This window comes from Anopheles cruzii, chromosome 3 (assembly GCF_943734635.1).
Source record: "Anopheles cruzii chromosome 3, idAnoCruzAS_RS32_06, whole genome shotgun sequence".
NCBI lineage: Eukaryota > Metazoa > Arthropoda > Insecta > Diptera > Culicidae > Anopheles > Anopheles cruzii.
The window spans coordinates 12,973,350-12,995,904 of record NC_069145.1 but is presented as its reverse complement, the minus strand read 5'-3'; positions in this window follow the sequence as shown (position 1 = coordinate 12,995,904).

Below are 22,555 nucleotides of genomic sequence, written 5' to 3'. Positions count from 1 at the left end.
CTCACGGATTAGCGGGCGCCGGATCCTTGGCAACCGGATCGGCGCATCGAACTTCACTATGGCGCGTGGCACGCGCCCGATCCAAACCGACCCCGAACTTCACGAACTCCTTCCGGGGGCAGCCGTACGGAAGAGAGCGTACATTAATTACGGCGGCGAAGCAAATCGTCACCGGCGACGGAACAGCCGAAAACTCAATCTCGATCTTTGACGGTTCATGACGGCGGAAAACAAGGTGCCAAGGGGGAGCCCTGCAAAGAAAACGATGACCCACCGAGCGATTGTGACGCGGATACGCGGAGCGTTATCGTTCGCTTTGCTGGAACAATCATCGAACAAGTCCTTACGAAACTCTCGTCCGGTTCGTGACTCGCGGCTTTTCCTTCCTTGTTCCGGTTTTCACTGCGCTGGCTGTGGCGAAACCCGTTTTTTTGCTTGTCGGGCACGCCTTTCGTTTCTCACATACATTGCCCGAGGCTGGCCTTGCCGGCGTCTAATTTATTGGACACTTCCACGGCACACACACACACAGACCGAAGGCCACCGAAAACAGATGCGAAGGGCACACGAACCGGGCGGCGGGAAAACAAATCGCTCGTGGAAGTGAAAATTGGAATCTGATAAAGCATAAATCTCGCCGACACCACACCCAAGGCGAGTGAGCCTTGGCGTGGTGGCCGCCCACCGATTTCACGGGAACGAGCGAAAAAGTTCGCAGTCGGATCTGGAAAGGATTCAGCAGCTCCACGGAGACGAGAAGCGTGTTTCCGAGTTTTCGTGGCCGCGTGTGCGTTACACAAGCCCCAGGATTTCGGTTCCGAACCACATTCACTAATTACGCAGCAGCATAATCCGGTTTGTCGGCCGATAATTCCGGTGACACCCGAAGAAGTTAATCCTTTCCCGAACGAACGCCACCATATTTCCGAGGCCGATTTAGTCAAACCTCCAGTCGAAGGCAGCCGCCCGCAGCGTGTTGGGAAGCCACGGTCCAATTTAAATTAGTTTCCTCGTCATTTCCCGGCAGTGAAGACCGCGAAAAACCCGACACTAATCTGGCCGCGAGGCTGGAATGTGCAATTTGTGAACAATTTTCGGCCACACGAAAGTCATTTCGTTCGCTGGCGGGTGTCCGGCCCGGTTGCGGTCTCGCCTGACCGTTCCCGACGCGACCGGAAGGGAGCAGTGTGCCAGCGGCGCAGTTGCGCTCGTAAATATCAGGTTGGCTAAAAAGTAATCCATTATTTTTTCGGTAGATGCCTTTAGTGATCGATATCTTGTGAAGTATTTATCGTACAGTTTCAAATTTAGGCTCGTTTTAAAGCTGATACTTTACACTTAAAAAAATGCTTTCATTGTTCTTTGTTTATTCTATTCGTTTGTGAGTTACAGGGTGTTAACAATGGAGGTCAACGCGGAGAAAATTCGGTACATTTTACATTTTTTGTCCGATAAAGGCGAAAACTCAAGCTAGGCCACTGAAATTTTGCATGGTGTTCATGGTACCGATACTCTAACAGCTAGCTGGGTGAAATTTTGGTTTCGTTGACTCGTTTCAGTCATTTTTGATGTTAAAGCCTAGGCAGACACGTCATCGAAAATGTCGATAAAATCACAGAAATAATCAAAGTAGATCGGCATTTTAGTAATCAGAGCATCGGCCAGGAGCTAAAGATCCATCATCGAAGAGTTTTAAGTCATTTGCGCAAAGCTGGATTCACAAAGAAGCTCGATGTTTGGGCGCCACCCTATTTACATAAAAAAACATGATGGCCATCTGCACAGTTTTGGCACCACGGAATGAAATCGAACCATTTCTTAAATGGATGGGTACTGGGGATGAGAAATGGGTCACTTACGACAATATTGTGTGAAATCGGTCCTGGTCTAAGCGTGGTGAAGCAACTTAACCTGTGGCCAAACCAGAAATAATGGCTAGGAAAGTTCTGCTGGGTATATGGTGGGACTTGAAAGGAATCGTTTATTATGAGTCGCTTCCGTGTGGCTAAACAATAAATTGAGATCTCTACTACCAACAACTGCACAGTTTGAAGCTAACAATTGACCAGAAACGACCAGAATCGGCCAACAGAAGAGGTGTTGTGTTCCATCAGGAAAACGAAATGTCACGCACGTCTTTAGTGACTCACCAGAAAGTCCGGGAGTTTGTTTTAATGCATCCACAGTATAGTCCGGACCTTGCACTAAGCGATTGACACCTTTTTCGCGCATTACAAAATTTCCTGAGTGATGAAAACCTGAGATCAAAAAAGGATTGTGAAAATGGATTGCTCCAGTTTTTCACCAATAATGACTAAGTCTTTTACAAAAGAGGCATGATAAGCCTACTTATTAAAATACAACAAATTTTCCAACAAAACGGTACATATTTGACGAAAATCGGACCATCGGAAGTATCTTAAATAATGTTTTGAATCTCACCCAAAAATAATGGATTACTTTTTAGCCAGCCTTATATATACTAATTAAACCGGCGGACACCGGTGGTCACTGGTGTCCGAAATCACGCGAAAATTATTTGCCGCCGTTGCGCACCAAAGTGTCAGATTTCGGAGCGTCGTGCCACTCTCTTAGTGCCGCTTTGGAAACGCTTTCGATATTTCACACTTTGTTTCAAGGGGACTAAGGTTGAGTCTCGCGAAAATGATTTACCTAAATTAATTAAAACATTTTAGGTGACTCTACTAGCAGCAGGAATAAAGAAACTTAACCTTACTGACAGTGTTTAATCTAAAATAACCTCTAACCAACCCTACTTGTGTCAACAACTGTAACCAAAGATCGCATATTAAACAGCGACACGTCCCAGCGGCCAAACAGTGGCCAAAAATTAATCAAAAACATTTACTTAAAGGACGATACAAAAAAAGCCGAGTTACACAAAGGGAAACATAAATACTGGCCCTGGCAAGATCAGCCCAGCCACGTGTGGCTTTTGTGGGATTTTTCTAATTAAAAGCCTGCCAACGACATTAGCGTTTCAAAGTATCGACACGGGGCGCCAATAGACTAACAGCCGTAAATCTGCCCGAAACAAGAACCGTGGCCGGGCACGAGTCCTCGCTAATTGACTCTCGCGTGGTCTTCGTGGTCACCACCCTCGGTCATTGTGGATTTTTGGATCACTTAGGCTCTCTAACGTTTTCAAACAAACCACCGTAGACGAAATGAGGGTTCCCATTGCCGTGTGGTTTAACGGATCGGTTATGGTCGCAAACAGGACCACAAGCATACTGCAAGGTCTCTGGCAGCGGGCCCCTCGATTGGAGCGGTGTCCTACCGAAGGCCGGCCGGCGAGGACCAAAAATCACGGCACGCAAAATGCACCTCCTGGGCGCGCGAGGGTCCCATTATAATTGCAAATTAATGGACGGATTAATAGACACACACACACCCGGTGGAAGACCGAGACCGGTGGGTCAATGTGGCGCATTGTGCGGCCACCTCGAAGGTAAACAGTAAATAACAATTAGCATTGTTTGCTCGGCGATCCGGTGGTACCCGGAGATGTTGCCGATGCCCAATGCTCAGGGCGTAAAAAGGGAATCGCATCACATAATTGGTAGCATAAACCAACAACTATACGCCTCCGCAACATATTAATTGGTCGCACCGCCATTTGCGACCCAGCAAGCATATTCGGGACCGTAGCAAAATTGGTTAGGGGTTTTAATTATTGCCTTACGCTAACGCACTCACGGGTCCTGGCTTATCGCAAAACAGCACCGATGGGATAGAATGTTTACTACTGAGGCTAAAAAAGAACGGGAACCAATTGTCTTCGAATATCGTGACTTGGTGCATTGTGAATTCTTTCCAACTGGTCAAACAGTCAACAAAGAATTCTATTCGAGTGTTAGCTATGGTTTGCGTGCTTTTGGAACTGTTTTGAAAATAGGAACAAATGTAGACGTAGATGACTTGCATAGAGTAGGGATTACTTTAAAGATTATGACATAGATTTAGAAGAATAAAGAAAGATTGAGTTCAGAAAGATCGAGTTATAAGCGAATTCTCGATATATTTTGGCCACAGTAGTAAACACATACAATGGATCACACGAGCACGGCTAAAGAGGTCCTTTGAAGCACAGGCACCTGCCTGCCAAACATTCGGATACTTTCCAAAGTGATGTAATCCTTGCATTAAGCCATTGAGTTTCATTAGAAAACCACAAATTCCGGCACCGAAACACTGGCTTTGAAGTCTTGAAAACCCTAGCGTACTAACCTGCTGACAGGATCCTGATCACCATGGCAACGTGCATCATTGCAGCCTCGTTTGCTACGCTGCCGACCCTGCAACACTCAAACTCCCCAACACCTCCGCACGACAACAATTCGTTGTTCAAAGTGTTACCCAAACAATGGATTCGGGATGTGTCGATTCGGCCCAAAAAGGAAGGCAAACGACAGAATTAATTAAAAATTCCTTGCAAAAATACATGCTGCTCTCCTGAAGACATGCCGGCCCCAACCCTGGCTCATAGTGTGCGTGTGTGTGTGTCTACTAGGACGGATTAAACGGTAGCAAAGGGAACATTTAATTTAAAAGGACACACTCTTTAACGGGTGGGAGGTATTCCCAACAACAGCTCTCTCCTTCGGTGCCAATATGTTGGGGTCTTCCCAATCTTATTTAAAACATGCTTCTCGCACACGCACATGCAGACGGAGCGGTTAACGAACCGAACGGTGGGTCGAAATTTGTCACGGCCCTATAAATAGGGACACCAGACCACCTGGTTACCTGACTTGGACACCGGCAAAGAAGCCGCCGCTCACGAAGCCGCCGATCACGATCACGGTCGAGCGGCTCGACAAATGCTTTCGAAGCGCTTGAAGGCGAACATTTGCGCTCCATTTTATGGTCAAGTTCAGTGCGTGAAATGGCGATTAAGTTGGTCACGGTAAAGGTGCCGACGGTCCGCTTTGGGATGGTGTGAACAAGCTGTGTAGAGTTGCGCAACCGGAGTGACCGTCTGAGGGCACCATCACAATTACATTTTTAAACCGACAAAAAAACAAAATAAAGAATGTAGCTGCCAACGATAGAAAACGGCGGGGTTTTCCGAGTCGGAAAGAAACGTAACAAATGTTACTTCAAGCGACAACTCTTTCCGTCCGTCCAACAAATTTAAACCACAACCACATCCTAGCAGCGGTCCCCGTTGGGACGCTCGTAAGGATGCAACAAATGCAGCAAAAATGCTAACCCAAATGTGCTCCCCATGTGTCTGGTGTGCAGATTCCACACGAGGGCCCTTATCTGGAATGAGCGCTCTCGCCCCATTCAAGGATGGATGCAAACAACACTCAACCGGTTACATTGTGCAAGGGCACAGAAACAAAAAACCAACCGTGGAATCCGAAAAAAAAACGTAAATTTGAATATGCATTGAAATTTGTGAAAACCGGACGCGAGCCGCTCCGTACACCGTACTTGCATTCCGCCAGCACTCGAGCAGTGCTGTGGATACATAATTCGAATGTGTAATTTTAGGTTTTCTACTTGCATTAAATTACTCCATACTTTTTTTGTGTTGCTGCAACACTCGATCCGGGCCGGTTCCTGGTCCATAATATTGGACCATTTGATGGAGAGTTGTGTTTGCAATTAATATTGATAACAGTTACACAAACTCCGATCGGTCCCCGGATTAATGGTTTCATCGGAATCCAACCCAGCCGGGAGGCCATTTGAATTGATGGCGGCTGTAATGTTGGCTCATTTTCTCATTCGCACTGTCAAATACGAGGGTGACTTGAAACATTTCTGACCTAACGAAGCTGCAAAACGCTTTTTCTAAATTTTATTTGTTATTTTTCAACATAGTTACCTTGTAACGCTACACACTTCTCCTAGCGATGTTGTCATTTCTGCAACCCAAATAGGGCTAGGAAAGTAGTCCATTTTCTGCTCAAAATAATTGTTCTCGAAGCTTTTCATTGCCTCTTTAGTTGACGAAAATCTCTGTCCTCCGAGCGAAATCTCTGTCAGATGAGGGAACAAAAAGAAGTCGCTTGGGGCTAGGATCTGGTGAGTAAGACGGATGGTCAAGCAGCTCAAGCCGTAATACGTGGATTTTCGCCATGGCTTAGCAACGCGAGCAAATGCGGCAGTCATCGCGCGTACAGCTTTCTCATGTCCAAATGTTGATTTTAAATGTGACAAATACATTCGGTTCACATGTTAATAACCTCTGCTGCCTCCCGCACTTAATTCAGTGGCCCTCTAGCAGCATTTTGTGAATTTTGGCGATGTTTTCGCCGGCAGTTACAATATTTAGACCCTCCCAACCCTTGGAGACCAACCTCGGACGACACGTTTAAATTCAGCTGCCCGGTACACAGAACCCAACTCACCTTTTTAGCCTAGGCAAAAGGTGAAACCTTTTGAAAAACAAATATTTAATGACACCTCGATATTCGATTTTGGCCATTTCCACAAACACACTCACATCAATGAATGTTACACAAAAAATGCTCATCCAAATTGTCTTAAATTTTGATGAGTGACAATCACATTCACTACCGTTCATTAACTAGTGTTACCATGTTCGTCCAAAGGTCGGAAACATTTCAAGTCACCGATTCGCGCCGGTTCGCGGCTTAATTGTCGCATCGGATTACGGGCGGGCTTAAAGTAGATTATGAAAACTCGAGTAGAAGATTAAAAATAATAAAAGCCCAATCTAAACATATCATCACCCCAACCCTGCCCGGCCAGCGTGGGCCGTGTTCCGGAAGACTATTACCGTTTCTCTTTCGCTCGTTTTAATTTAAGTCCAAAATGTACGGCACCCTCCTGCGACCAGCGACTTCATTTGCTGGCAGCGAACGGGACCCGAGGACACCGGCGACAGTGCAAAAATGTATCAACTTCCGTTTCCACTTCGGCGTACGGTTATGTGCCTCCCGTATGATTCGATTATTCCCGCTCCTCGGCTTACATTCTGGTGGGCCGGTCCCGGGCGAGCGGTCTATTATTTTGCGCCGCCCGCCATTGTTGCCACACGATGAAACGAAACAACGGCCACAACCATTTCCACGGGCGAACGCGATAGAGTGACACCAAATACAGAGGCTTCAAAACCCCGCCGGCAGGGCGATGGCGGTGTGGAAATGAAATTCCAGGATATTCCCGGATGTTCGCCGGAGCTGCCTGCTGTGGTTCCCCATCGACGACGACGACGAATGGGATCTACGGAACAAACAAGAACAACGTCACTAACAAAACTGCATTTCCATTGCCGTAATTTATTTTCCTCCGTCCTCCGACAGGACAGAGAGAGCCAGAGAGATGCTCTCTTTTCCCGTACACCCTGTGACCCCATCGCCTTCGGCAGCTTTGGCCAGGACCCCAACTTTTCCGTCGCGTTTTTTCCTCGGCGCGCTATCAAAATGTGTGTTCATTTCTTTCTATTGCCATCTATTTCCATCTCTTCTTCTGCGACCGGCCATACTGCCGTCCGCCCTGCCTGGAATTCCATCGACCAACAACAACAACACGGGATGCATTTTCCATAAAATTACCTCACGGAAAGGAACGACGATTGGGTGGTGTTTCGCTTTCGCTCGGTTTTACATTTGCTTGAACCTTCCCGTGGCAGCTTTTATGATGCCCACGCGGCTTCGCGCCAATTTATCCAATTTCCCACCAAACCCAGCAACGTCCGGGCTCCCGAGGGGGGCTAACGGTGCTCTCGCAGGAGCAGTTAACCGGATGGGGGGACGCAGAAAAAACCTGGCGGCCGGAACATGTCCCCGGCTGCCTGTCTGCAGCGGCGTAGGGCACGGTGTAAGAAAACGTGACACACGCGACACACACACACACACACACCAGCAACAACAACAACAACACCGGCGTCCGAAGAACATCCGGGCGGGAAAATGAAAAACAATTTTCATCATGAATAAATTCATAAATAAAATTTTAAATTTAAATTGAAGATTGAAAGGGCGCCAGAAGACCGCGGAGCGGAGCGCGGTCGGACTTTGGCACGAGGCTGGCCCCGGGGGACCGGGCTGTAAGGATCCCACTCCCACTGCGCGGTTTAGCTTGGCGTGAAATTTTCAACGGAAAAACAGTGCTCTGTATCAGGATCCTCGGGGGTTTTTTTCGGGTTTGGGTGGCGCAACTCGAAGGGTTATCTGTTGCCCGTTGGAAGGGTAATTTGCGATTAGCTTCAACGCCTTCGGGCGCTGGGGAACGTTTTTGGGGCCACGAGTAAGCGTGGACCGTGGCAAGATTCCTCAAAATCCTGCGACGCGGATTTGTTGTTGTTTGTCCGTGTTTTTCATGAATAATTCTCTTTAAATGGATGCCACAAAAACGCTCGCGTGTGTTCCGAATTGGTCTCCTTCGGACGCTGCTTCGGAACGGGCATTTTCACCAAGCCGGGCCGGTAAACTTCTGCTAAATTTTCCGCAAATTTCCACCAAATCACACACACGTGCGCCCGCAGCAGCCGTACAGCGGAATAATTGTGGGCGGAAAAACTTTCGGAAAGCAATCGGAGCGTTCCGAAATTGAATAACAAGCTGTCCCACAGCTGGCTTCACTCAAACAAACTCGGCCACGGTGAGTAGCGGAAAATAATCGCCCCGACAGTCGGAAAAACCTCCGCGCCGAAACGAATGGTTTTTCGAGAAATTTGATTTCCGGCTCCGTCCATCATGACACGGGAAATGTCCCGTTTCGGTCCTCCCGGGGCCCCGTTCGCATGACACACACACACACACACACCCAATGCGGCACACAAAAAACACTCATATTGTCAGGGAGTTTAAAATATTTCACAATATTTTTCCGGCCAGAGCCGGATTTTTCATCCCACGGCCATTGTGTGTGGGTGGCGTGGCCGGCCGGTCGTCCACCAGTCGCCAGCCCTATCACTGATTGAGGAATGCTGGAGGATTATTTTCAAACACCCCGGCCCGGGTTGCGACACAATTGCAAGGTGGCAACGCAATGGCCGGAGCTCCCGACGGAGAGTGTGCGTAAAATGGAACCAACTGGGGGTGCTAAGGGCGGTGAAAAATCGTCGAATCCAAAATCCCAATCCAACCCGATGCCCAAGCCCGAAATTTCGCAACCGACCGAAAACGACGGTGTGACAGATGAATTAATTTAATTTTTTAGACACTCCGCACTGCATATGCACCGCCGGCCACCCTTCCGAGGACGGGGCGCGTGATAATGTCACTTTTTATTGACACCCCGGCCGTACGTTTTGGCGCGATTGTACCACGCGACGGACCCCCGGGGCACCGGGTCCGAGTCCTGCGTCAAAACTTCCTCCGACCGGCGCGAAAGCTTAGAAAAACGTGTGGCGCAGGCTAGCGAAGAAAAAACTCCGCGGAGCGACACATGATGACAGGCAAAACTGGACAGAAACGGCGACCGACGGCGGCCAGGACGGGCTGTGGGGAGGATTTAATTGAAAGAGTGCACAATAAATTGAAATGAATTTTCGGGAATATTGCACATTTGTGCGGCAAATTGAGTTTCATTGTGGCGAAAGCGGACACGCGATACGCAACACCGGGCCCCGTGTGGGTATCCTCCGACGGGTATGTGTGTGTGTGTGGTTCGTGAGAAAATTGTTTGCTCGGTCGGTACCGCCCGATTGCATTCCATTTGATGTGGGCAATGTTTTATGCTTAGCCCGGAACGGAGGACCCCGTATGAACCGTTCGAGCCGGATGTTGGACCGTTCTTGAAGGACATGGCGACAGGCTTGAAGGACACCAATATTGGGGCGGTTGCGTCCAACATTAAAGTTCTCGGTGCCAAACTTAACTCGCTCGCTTTGGGTAAATAGTGTACCATCGCGGTGCGAAGTGATGGCCACGAAACAGCACTCAATTTCGATTGTTGTGGAAAAATATTTGTCCAGCAAACCCGGGACAAGCATTTTCCCCAGGCTGGTCAGCAGCGTTCTTCGAACAACCACACGTCGGCAAGGTGGCCAACGCGTGGACAGTATGAGTTGCTTTCTCTCTCGGATGTTGCGAGTTGGCGACGATATCGAACGTTCCATCGATCAACAACCTGGGGCAGAGTATTGGCCGACAGTAAGGCACCGCATATTTGTCTAACCATTTACCGGGGAAACCGGTGTGTTTATGGAGTCAGCCATTTCTGCAATGTAAATGCATCGAATGCCATACGCAAGCCCCTGCATGCTCCACATTGCTACAAGTTGCTCCTGGAAACGGAATATCGGGAAAGATTGTAATATGCTGCTGTGGTCGCCCCAGGTGATAACTTCTACTACCACCGTCTGCCATCGAACTTCATCGTCGTCGTAGTCGTCGTTACGCAGACACTACTCAAAACATAACCCACTTTGGGTGCAGCTTCTAAGTGCCAGCCAAGCATGTGTTTTCCCACGAGAGACCAAGAGTAAGCACCCGGAGTGGAATCAGAAGTGGGTGGTGAAGACACTGCCGGACATTATTGGACACGCTGGACGACAACGACGACGACGACCCCGAGCTGTCGCTTTCCCGGGAAGATGCTGCCCGGTGGGCCTTGCCATCCGTTAAAGTGCCATTTCCTTGACGGCTATGGCTACCGAAACGATCCGATAATCACGACGTATGCGATGATGGCCATTTGGCCTTATGATTCGTTTATTCCTTCCATTACCTCAGATTGCTCAGCTGCCGGAGTTGTGGCCAGTCCCACTCGGGCAAGTTCGTATTTTCTTCTTCCGAACGCCCGGGAGACATTAAATAATCTTAAAGAATGCGGCCGACCTACGAGCAAACAGAAGAACGACCAACGATTTTGTTATGAAAATGCATGGTAATTTCATTGCAATAATGCTGAAGGGCGAGCGTCACATAGACACAAGGTACAGAGGTTCATTTAGTAAAGTATGTCCACGCCCATGACCAAAAATGATTGCGTCTTCATTTCGGAATGGTTGAGATCAGACTTTTGGTCCACTTGAAAACATCAAAGAAAGTGAAGCGACACGAATGGCTCAAGTACTCGACCGTGTCTTCTCCTTTTTGGCATACACTAGAGCAGGCTCAAGAGGCTTCTTGACGCCCCCCAACAACACAACTCTCGAGCAAGTGTACTAGCTTCTGGCATCTCTCTGGTCCGCTATCGATGACAATAAACGACCTCGAGCACCGAGTCCTTTTATGATCATTTAGACTACAAAGCCCAGGTCTACAACACTACAAGATGCGGCACTTCTGATAAAGAGCCTTTGGTCTCACCGAGCAACCCACGCGCGCCTTAAATATGTTCGCCAAATGTTGCGCCGCACCGGAGATGAAACGGGGATGATGAGCAGAATTCTTCACTCAAGTGTGAGCGGACGAATTTATGTTTCTCCATTTTTCGCTTTCTTCGAAGAACGCCGCGACGATGGGGCGCGACGCACCTGGAATTTCATTTTGGGAGCCAAAAAAAAAAAACAACCCCGTAAATCCCCAACAAGAAGCGGCACCGTGGAAGCGTGGCAGAAGCTTGACCGGTTAAATTGGACAAAATTGTCAGAAAGGAAAAACACAACCGAAATGACAAAGGATGACAGACTCGAGCCGAGTCGAGAGCATGTGGCTGGGTCCTTCACCGACGTCGATGAGGGTAAAAATGCTTCAATTGACGATGGCACCCGGATGGCGACAGCTTCAACATCGTTCAGGCATCAGGCGGAGCACTCCGGGAGCGAAAGAGATCTGCGTCAGCTTTCATCACTTCACGCCGGCCGCCCAGCAGCGAATTCCCTTCGGAACGGCCATCATCGGCGGCCATTATAAGGAATTTGTAGCACCCACTTCTGGCGGCCGGCCCCGAAGCCGTGGGGTTCTAATCAAATCCAACCGGGGCGGATGAACTTACCCAGCCTCGGGTCCCCCGCCGGGGGCGACCAACCGACCACCGGGGACAGTTATGGGTGGTTGGCAAATGGGTGGGTCCTAAAGAAACACAAACCAACCAAGCCTAGCGTATCATATTTTTTTAGAGTGAATTATTCTTCCTTTTTCGCTCTTGTCCATCCACGGCCTACTCCAACGGCGCCAAGGGGACAGAAGCGTGCGTGTGTGTGTCTCACCCGCCGTACGGGAATTTTCCATTTTCCGATATGCCGGCGTCCGACAAGGTTTGCCAAGCCCTCCGAGGCCGAGTTATCGCATGGCATCGCATCGAGTGGTCGCACAAACACTTCATCGTCGTCAACGCGGGAAGCACGTGCCTCAACAACGCCACCGATGGGCCACAGCGCCACTCGATGGCTTGGCCGATAAAGAAAAAAGTGGACGCCGCAACAAAAAAGTCCTTCACCGCTGTGGCGCTGCTGCTACTGCTGCGAGTCCTGCTTCCGGTAGCGACGGGGACGACAAACACTGACGGGTAGCGACGGGGACGACAAACACCAGCACCGTCTCCGGTGTGCCACGTTGGCGCTTGTCCCTTCGATTAGATCCATCCACGATAATTACCTGCAAACGAGTGAAAGCAGAAAAGGATAAAGGGTCTTAGTTGGCTGCGGATCTCTAGCGCTCCCTGGCTCCCCTCGCCTACTGTGATCTTTATTTTGACGTTTATTGTTCGCAACCCGGCGAAAAGACTGCTTGTTGGCTTTGGTCGAATGTTCTCGTAAACGTAGCTAACTGGGCCAGCCTAATGGCACATTATATCGTCAAGGAAACGGCACACAAAACCATCCTGCAAGTGACTTCCACAGCGGGCGTCATGCCGTCATCGCCACTCGTCGCGGTCATCGCCCGCTGGTGAATGGGTCGCGTCGCGTCTCTGACTCTCTTCACGCGAAGCCAATGGCCTGCCAAGAAGCGGGAAAATACCCACCCATCATCATCACGGTGGAACAATTTGTCGTCACATGGAACAGTCATCTTCGTCTGCGCAACCTGCAATCTGCGGTGCCCGAAACCTGGAGCCCACGTCAGGATACCATCTAATCACAATCAATCAGGACACTCTCTCCGGGTGCGATGGAAAATGTGATAAAATGCGCTCCGCCAAAAGTGTGTCCCGCAATCTGACGTTTGACGCTACTCTTTGATCCCATTTTTCATCAGGCTGCCTTCAAACATGTTGACAAAGTAATAGTTTGCTCTTCGGGTCGGAAAATCAAGCTAAACGAAAAACGAAACGTTTCGAAAGAAAAAAATACGAAAAACGTTCAGGAGAGGCCGCTGTCGGTTCCAACACGGCAGATCCAATCCCAGGAATGTTAATATCTGTTTGGAAAACAGATTACAGAAGTTTGTTGTTCGAACAGGAAACGCGAAAAACCATCTCGCCGGGGGGGGGGGCTTAGCCCGCTCGGGGCTATCAAAATATGGTGAAGTGAATGAAAATGCCAGAAAAGACGAAGTAAAAATAAATGCAGCGCAAGACAAGCGCGGGCCAACAGTACGTAAATAAAGTACAACGTCGCCTGTCACGAGACGACGACGACGACGACGACGATACGGTCTGGCAACCCAGGTAGGATGCGATGGTTCCTCCGGCTCGGCGATGTCACCGGCAAGGATTGATGTTCTTGCGTTCCTTACGTGCGCCTTTAAAATACTCTCCGTTTTTTTGTAGTGGGCCACCTGCTTTGCTGGCGCGGATCTATGGCAGCCGCTTTTATCGTCGCTCCAGGATAAGACGCTGAATGAAAAGTCATGCGGCAGAGAGTCCTGTGTCGCTAAGCCGAGTAGAATCGATGCAGAAACTGTATAAATCGTGGCTCTAAAGAAGCACACAAAAACATTCTTGTGTATGAAAACAATATTCTTCCCAGGACAATGGACCAATTTTCTTGGAGTTTGTGAGAAAACACACAAACACACATTTTTCGTGTTGCAATTTGTGTCACCCTTAGATCGCCTGCGCTTGCCTATTAGTATTCAGATCTTGTTTATTAAAATATACAACCACGGCACTGGGTGGCGACCCGTTTTCTGGACGTGATCACCTTGTATTCGGGGCAAATTTTCGGATGGAAGCGTACCAAACTCGCATTCCTCAAAAATGCGACATGATAAATATTTACTGCCTTCGTACGACAGGCGATTCATTTCCACGCTGCAGGAGTTCATCAGGCAAAGGACGGACTTCGATATGCTTCGCAGCCGGTGGAAGCCCACATGCGCTTGCTGACACACGTGGCCATTTTCGCTCCGAAAGTGGAAGTATATCGAAAAGTGTGTGCAGCACTCTTAACAAGGACAGTCCAGCAGACGGTTCGCCTTCCCGCCGTGTTTGCGTCCTTTCAAGCCATTCGAGCAAGCTCGTTCAGTTAGTCATCAACCCGTTTTCGATATGTTTCCTCCAAAACAGCATCTCGGTGATGAGTCTTGTGAGTCAAACTTTATTTTTTGCACAACTTTCGCGTGCAACGTTCGTCGCCTTGCATGGTCGAAGATGGCCTCCACAGCTGGCTGATTCGAGAACTGCATCCTTTTCTATTTACAGCAACCAAAAACGCGCTCCCAAAAGCGAACTATTGGTAACGGCGAATGGCCTGATATCTGAAGCAATCGCATCGCATTTTTTTTTCGTGTTTCGAGCCATTCTGGCGCAGTGTACCAAACCACATCAGCCCACCAGGGCAGGGGAACTGTAAAGGATTTCGCCTTCTTAAGGTTTCATCGTAGAGAGACGACATTAAGCCACATGTTCCATTTTGCGCCATCCTGTGCCGGCGCGCGTCCTGTGCATTCATTGCGGTAGGTTAAACCGTACGACACACCGGCGGGTTCCGTGTGTAGCCATGCATTTTGGAGATTGCGAAAACATCTTGTGAGACGTCCACAGAGTGTCATCTGATGGATCCAGCCGCAGTGCCGCAACGTTTGTAGCACTCGTTGGTGCACCATTAAACTCCCGTTCAATCGAACCCGCTTTAAGGCCTCGGTTGAATAAAGCTGGCCTGTCACACACTTGACGTCCGTCCGCTGGCCGATGCAACGAAGCGATTCGAGATAATCCATCCATCATGTCGCATCATTTATTATTATCATAACGGGGCGCGGTTGCGTCCCTATCGTTTATCTATCCACGAACGGGATTCCGCGCATCACAGACATTCCGATGAATTTCTCGTTCTCGTTTGCATATAACATGCAGCTCATTTTTCACTCGCTGCACTTCGAGGTGCTCGCGCATTTTTATGCTGAAGTCCAATTGGCAACGTGCCCCGTCAGTGGTCAGTTCCGAACGCCTTTCTACCATTATTCATCCATTCCGGTTCGATTCCGGTCCGTCGGTTTACTTCTCTTAAATTGGCGTTCGTTCGGTTTGTCCAAACCTCGACATTCCTCGGCGAGAAGTCGAACTGAAAAGGGCTTAAAAGACGCTGTCAGCGCGCAGAATGACGATGCACCACGTGGTGCAGCTGTGGTGCAGCTCAGGAAAATAAAATCCGAAAGGAAGCCATTAATCATGCTAATTGTGTAAATTTGCTATTTACCAATAATTGCTAGGAATTGCACACACACACGCCGAACAAAGCGAAGCCCTTCGCTCCGGCTGGCGGTTTAATGTCCGTCCGCCAGCTCCGTCCCTTCCAAAACGGCGGCCGCTTTATGCTGAGGCGAAGGGTGGCCACATTATGAAACAGGTGAACAACGAACGACGACGCCGGCGACCAACACAACAACGTAAGCGTTACCATCACCACCTTCACCTAACTACAGCCTTCGAAGCGAGCCTCCGATCGCGAGACCTTCCCCGTTCGGGCAAAATCAAACTGCAGCATCGTGTGCCCCAGAGGTGGATGATGGTGGACCCACTCCCCTCCTTTCCCAACCTCCGCTCTGTCTACTCCACTGACCTACCGACACACACACGGCTATGGCGAGAACAATTCGCTGCTTCTAGACAGACGCCACAAGAAGAACGTGGCCCCGTAACGTGGTGATAAATGGAGCACCAAACAAGCACCGAGCGGGTGGTGGTGTGGTGGTGGTGGTACACTATGCTGCAATCGCACTCAGCAGGAGAGTACCCGGGCAAAAACCTCTCCCCAAGCTGCAGGTGGAAAACGTTTATTCAAATAAACGGTGGTCTTCTCCCGCCGCCGTTTGGTTCGGTTAAGGTGTGTGCGAGCCGCGCGGAGTGTACGGAGAATTGAACCACGACCGGCCGGGACGGGCGGGTTGGTTTTTGTGCCTGGGCACCGGGCTGAAGAAAAGAAGGGCTGACGCTCTGGCCGTTTCGGGTAAACCCGTTAGCTCGGAAGAACCACTATTCACCGACTCGCCGGGCTCGGGTCATACCGCTGCTAACAGTATCCTTGCGGGACCGAACTCGACCGGGTTTTTATGCCCCCGGCCCCCGATGGTGGCGGCCAGGGGGGGCAACTTGTCAGATGCATAATGATGCCCCGCCCGCCGAGATATACCGAGCCCGGTTGCCGCTTTTTTCCGCCCGGTTCACGTTCCGTTCCGTGTTCCGGGACGACGGGATGCCCGGAACGGATTATGGTCCTGCCCGCCGGCCAGCTAAACCAGGCGGCTGACCGGAAGGATCCGGAAGTCGTAAATTGATATTCATTCCTCGAAACAACGGTACAAATAACTCATCGTGGACCACGCCGTGGCGCACGGAAAAAGATGTTTTGTGCCGGCCGCGAAGCAATGGTTATCACTGGTGGCCAAATAGCAGAGAAGTCGGCTACCGTCTGTTCCGACGATCACGTACGGGAAGCGGATCAATTGCACCTCCACAAGACCGCTATTACCGGGAAACGAAACGTTTCAATCTGCGAGATTGTTTGCGAGTGCTGCTCCTGCTGGAAGGATGTACCTATATGGGAATGCATAACAATAGGGCCACGGCACAGCACTATAATAGGCACTTACGAGTTACGGGCCATTATATCGGATACACGGGTTGGCGAATGCATAGTTTGCGCGGGCAAAATCGATTGTTAATTTTTCTACGGCATTAAGAACACGCTCCCGAAAGGCGGCGCATTTTCAACCACTGCCTCGGTGAAGATTTGTTGCCGCAGGTCATAGGCGACGGCGGCCCCGGCTCCCTCAAGCACCCCACACACCATGCACCATGTCGAACATTCCGGAAGCCGCTTAGCAAATGTCACGTTTGGGGAATGGCGGAAAAACCGAACAATCCCTACGGCGAAACACCATCACACCGGTCCACGCCGTTCGTGGTGACGATGTTCATGGAACCAGGTTTTGCGCCATCTCGGTTCCGCGCTCTGCGTAGTGCATTGTGCGGGGTCTTAAAATGGACGCCGAGGATGCAGCTTTCCGCCCTTCGCCTCTGCCAAATGGTGTGTTCCGTTGCCCGAAGATGGTCGTGGCGTGGCGGACCGAGATTTAACCCGGTGCCATGTGCAGCACCCGACGCACGTTGGGTTGCATCTTTTCGGTGCTATGCATTTATGGAAATCAATACATCCGCCGCCAGCGTCGTCGTCGTCGTCGTCACCGGATGCATCGGAATGCCGTCAGCGCACGGGAATGCAAAAATGCACGCTGCCGCCTGTGGTTGGTATTTTTGCATGAATCTTGCCATCCTTGCGTCACCCCGAAAGGCATTGGTGGGGGGGCCTTTCGTGGTGTGATGTCGAGAACGGTACGGCACTGTGTACGGTTCGCGGGAGGCCAATCATAAGGTAAGCAGCTTACCACCACCGGCAGGCGGTTGGATGGGAAAACACTCCCAAATAGGACGAAAGTGCTGTGCTACTCACGACAAGAAGCTGTCAAATAATGTAGTGAATTACGAAGGAAAGCATTAAGAAGGAGAAAAATTGAAACATTCAGACAATCAACTAGTGCAACAATTCAATACAGCTTGGCAAAGTTATCCTGAGCAGCTGCAAACGGGTACATTCGATGTCCGCTTTTTGAATGTTATTGGAACTCGAATCATCCAACCATTTATGGGTAGTTTACAGATACAGTTTAACCCTATAGATGATAATAACAGAGATAAGTCTAGTCGTCATTGAAAAAAAAAACAATTATGAGTCATATATGTTACCTTGGATTGTCATTAACTTAGCTGAGGTTTCTACATCTTAGATTTGACATTGCAACCTGCCGTGATGCGTTTATACGTACCAATCAAATTCTAAATTATTGTATATAACTTATGCAAGTGTTTCTTGAAAGAAATTCATTGTTCACAAAGACACTTGATATCAGATTTCCATCAGATGAGCATAATCGTGTATATTTCGATTTTTTTGGATAATAACAGTGACCTACATTTTGACACCTTCTCACAGCTGCCATCGTGCAGTTGTGACCTATCTCTGCTTTATAATTCTAAGCGTGCAAAGCTATTTGTACATCCTTCTATCGTTAGCAAAGGCAAACGAATGAATACCGTTCTCAGCAAACTCTTTCAAACTCATCATGCGAATAACGAATGCAGCACAAATATTCCTAAAATACAATCAAGAAGTAATCCTTGTGAAGCGCTCGATCAATAGACGACGATTGACAAGTGGAAAATTGCAACATCGTGAACTCCGGCCTGAAACCCGAACCCCCAGTTGTCCAGTTGTTATGACACACCACACTGTCACCGGGTCGCCGTTGTCCGGTCCGGTAGTTTAAACAAGCCAACGGAAATGGGAAATTGGATAGCCACACCATCCAACTTCCGGCACCGGCGTTCTATTCATTTATTTATCCAGACGAACTGCATGCCGGATGCAGCCGAACAAGGGTCGAGAACGGAAACCTCCCGCCCGGGGTTGGTTTAAATTTCCTTGCATAAATTTACGCCACCGACGGACGAAGACGTACCACAGAAAAAAAAACGGGCACACAAGAGATCAGACCCACCCAGGGGATCGTTGTGGTATGTCCGGTGTATGGCGCCTCTACTTCTGACGGCTCCATTAAGGAGGTATGATCCTGCTGTTTTTTTCTTTTACAATTAAATTTATCATTTCTTTCAAGGAACATCTCCACTTCGGCCGGCGGTCCGGTGGCATCCGTTTCAAGGCCGTTCCTGCCGTGGCTAGCCGGTCTTTTTTTTTTAATTTCATTTCTCCACATCCGGAAGCACGTAGCCTTCGTTCTTGTTCTCGCATTTCCGGCCGCCAGCCGGACAACCCGCGGGTGCCTAGCAGTTGGTGCAGAAACTTGGCAGACTGCCACTTGCACTGCAGGTGCAACGGTTGCAGCGGAATACTAATGGATCATACCATTAGGAAGCGAGAGTGTTTCAAGGAAGGCCGTCCTTTTTTTCTACTGGTTCACCGAGAAACTTTTACCTCTGGTCCGTTGCTTGCTGACCCATCTCCCCCATTGGTCATGCTTCACCTTAAATAGAGTTAGCTCGATGTAGTTTACATTTTTGCTTGGATCGAGTCGAAAAAATACGGCAGTTTAGAAAGCAGAAAAGGTAAAAACAAACAGCCGGCCCACCAACAACCACCACGGCCCCCGGGGCGGTGGGAAGTAAAATTTTTGTATCAACCGCCATCCGGTGCAGCATGTTGTCTGTGGTTGAGTTGGAGAGGATGGACCAGGGCGGCAAAAAAAGCGGCGCGATCGTGGCCGCATCTCACCGGTGGGAGGAACCGCCAACACGGCCACTTCAAAAAGAATGGTTGAGCGAACTTTTTGTTCCCCAGTTCCCGGGCGATGTGTCCGTTGTTTGGCCCTCAGCTGGTAAAGTTCTTGCTCAAGGCGCCAAAAAATAAAACCGAAAAGCGAAATCATACATTTTCCAAATTACCTTTAAATGAAAAAAGTTACATTCTGTTGGTTGGTGGGTGAGTCTATTTTGCGTGTTTTCCACTGTCTGTTTTCACCCGGCGGCGTTGTTGGACTTGTGGTTCGCCCCGGTTACCATTCCATTCTAACGATCTGGCGAATACGACTAAAAGCTTGTGCATCTAACGATGGTTTTTAATGTAAAAAGCCGCAAAAACAAACATTGCATTGTTGGGAGTGTTGGGTGCTGAAACCCGGCAGTTGCAGACCGCAGAAAAAAGGAAATGGCGCGAACTTCAACAAGAACGCACTCCCCCGGACACGGACACAACTCCACCACGGGCCGATGACAACACAGAGCAGGTGGCGCTCGATTGAAAAGCAATTTTCACCGAATTTTCCCACCAAGAAGCCAAAGCCATCGCGCGCCGGATGTTTGCATTTGCCGGGCCACCGGAGCGAAGACCGAGGCACAGCGATCATGGCCAGCCGCCGTTTTAAAGCTCTTCACTTTTATACTGCTTGGTGTGCGTTGGAGTGCCACTCCCACCATCATTCCACAACAGTGGCACTACAGTGGCTTGCCGAAGAACGAAAGCCCGATGCTTCCGACCCGGTGCTTAGCGTCGGGGTGTTGAAGTCCTGTGCTATTTTGGGCCGCTACTTTCAGCTTCATGCTTCACCGAGCTTGACCCGATGTCCCTTCGGTCGCACCCCGTTCAGACCTGGACCCAGCTGGCACAGGGTGACTTGACAAAGGGCCGATCGACATCGGAGCACCGAAGGACATCCCGCATTTCGGAAGCTGTCGCATATTTCCGGCCGGCAGTGCCCTGTGAGCTGAAAATATTCGTCGGATCGTAGAATCGACAACAAAACTCCGTCCACGGTACGACGGTAAGGAAAGACCGATCGAAGAGTTCGGACCGGACAAGGACATAAACATTTTCTCGTCCAAGTCCAACACTCGACTCCAGTAACGTACGACGACGGCGGTAGATTTGGTGTGATTTTTTTCAAGAATTGACATCACTCAATTTGGCAGCAGACGCATCCGCCCAGGGATCACTGGGTGGAGCCCCCCCTCCGAATTCCCATGTAATGGATTCCGGGTAGTCTCCGGGTATCCCTTTGATGTGCATCTGCATCAGAGCGCCGGCGTTCGGAAATAGTCCGGCGTAAACTGAATGCCAGCCGGACAGGAGGGGACTCATAACCGGAAATCAGGGACTTCAATGTTGGGCCGAATGTGCGACGTGCGACGTGCGACGGACTTTCTTCGCACATGGCTTAAATGTTCAATCATCCGCTTCCCGCCGGGCAGCCTTTGATAGGGAATATTTTCAGGTTCAAATTTCAATTATTCAACTGTTTGGTAGCTGGTAGCGGCCAGGTTCTAGTTCTTCTAGGATCCAACCGGGTCGGCCAGCATTCTTGGACAGCCCGGGGCACAATACAGCTCCCGAAGCGATGAAACCCGGTACGTATATCATTCGTGTCCCATCCTTGTGACCGGCTCCTGGAACCTTTTGAAGTGTGGCCTCCATCGAAACCGAGACTGCCGAGTTCTGTGAACCCGAGAGCCCGAACCGAGTTCATATCTGTGTCTGGCCGGGTCTTTCATTTATGGATATTAATAATGTTGTATGCCACCGCTGCCGCAGGCTGGTTCGCAAACGAATCCTTCGACCACCCGGACCCTTATAGTTTGGCCGGAAAAGCAGTGCAGTTCTCCTTGCCGGAAAATGTGTCCCCCAAATACCCCGAAGGGTGCGGGCCACAATTCAAGAAGCCAAGGCTGGCTGGATGCAAATAAACATCGAGTGTAATTACTTTCGCAATGGATGACAGCGGGGAACCTCGCCACAGCACGGCATCGCCTGTCAAAAGGCGTCTGGAACGAAAAATAGAATCGGATTGCTCGAGGAGATGCTCGTTTTGGGTAAACAACAACAACATCCGTCACCGTCGCCGTTCGTCGCCTACTGAGGTGGACGATATGTTGATAATTCCCCATTCTCGTTTCGCTCGCCATTAGGTGGCGGACTCCTTCGTAGACGATGCCCTAAACGCGTATCCTCAGACCCGACGTCTTAGCCAGTGCCCCCGGTACCGGTACCTGTGTGTATAAATTAAATTCCAACCCATCAGCAAGCGATGTTCGTGGCTACCGAGGTGCCCAATGCATTACCATTACTGTCAGCCCATTTTTCATACTTCCCAGCGCCGCGGTCGTGTTGGACGCTGACTCCCTGTAGCTGACTTCTTCGGTCCCTGGAGTGCCACTTGCAAGTGCAAGAGGAATGGTTTTACCGCGCGCCGGCAACGCAATCATGCTAGTTGCATTTTCACCTGAAATTATTCCCCAGAATCCAATGGTGGTCTCAGAGCAACATGATGAATGTTGAACAGAGGACCAGTTGCCACTGCCAGGGCGGACGTCTGCGAGCGAAATGCACAATCCCGCGTTGCGGCGGCAGAGGCGGCACCTTAGACCCGTGGCGCCTCCATGACGGACATCCGACGACGAAGTGAGCGATTTATGAATAAGTAATTCCATTCATCATCGCTCTGCGTGTTTCGCCGCCTTCCGTCCGCTCTGCTCTGACTCTGCGGTCCTTGCGTCGCGTCAGATAGGTTTATCTAGGACCTTAGTGTCTGTGTGTCGCTGTGTGTGTGGCTTGGCCCGATGTACTATTAGCCATTCATTTCGCCCAAAACAAACTGCAAATGGAACCATGAGGGGCCATTTCTGGTGGATGATTCTGGTGGATGGCTAACACATGAAACATGAAACAAGCATTTGTCGGGTTTTCGGGGGAAAAAAAAAGCTGGCTCCCCAA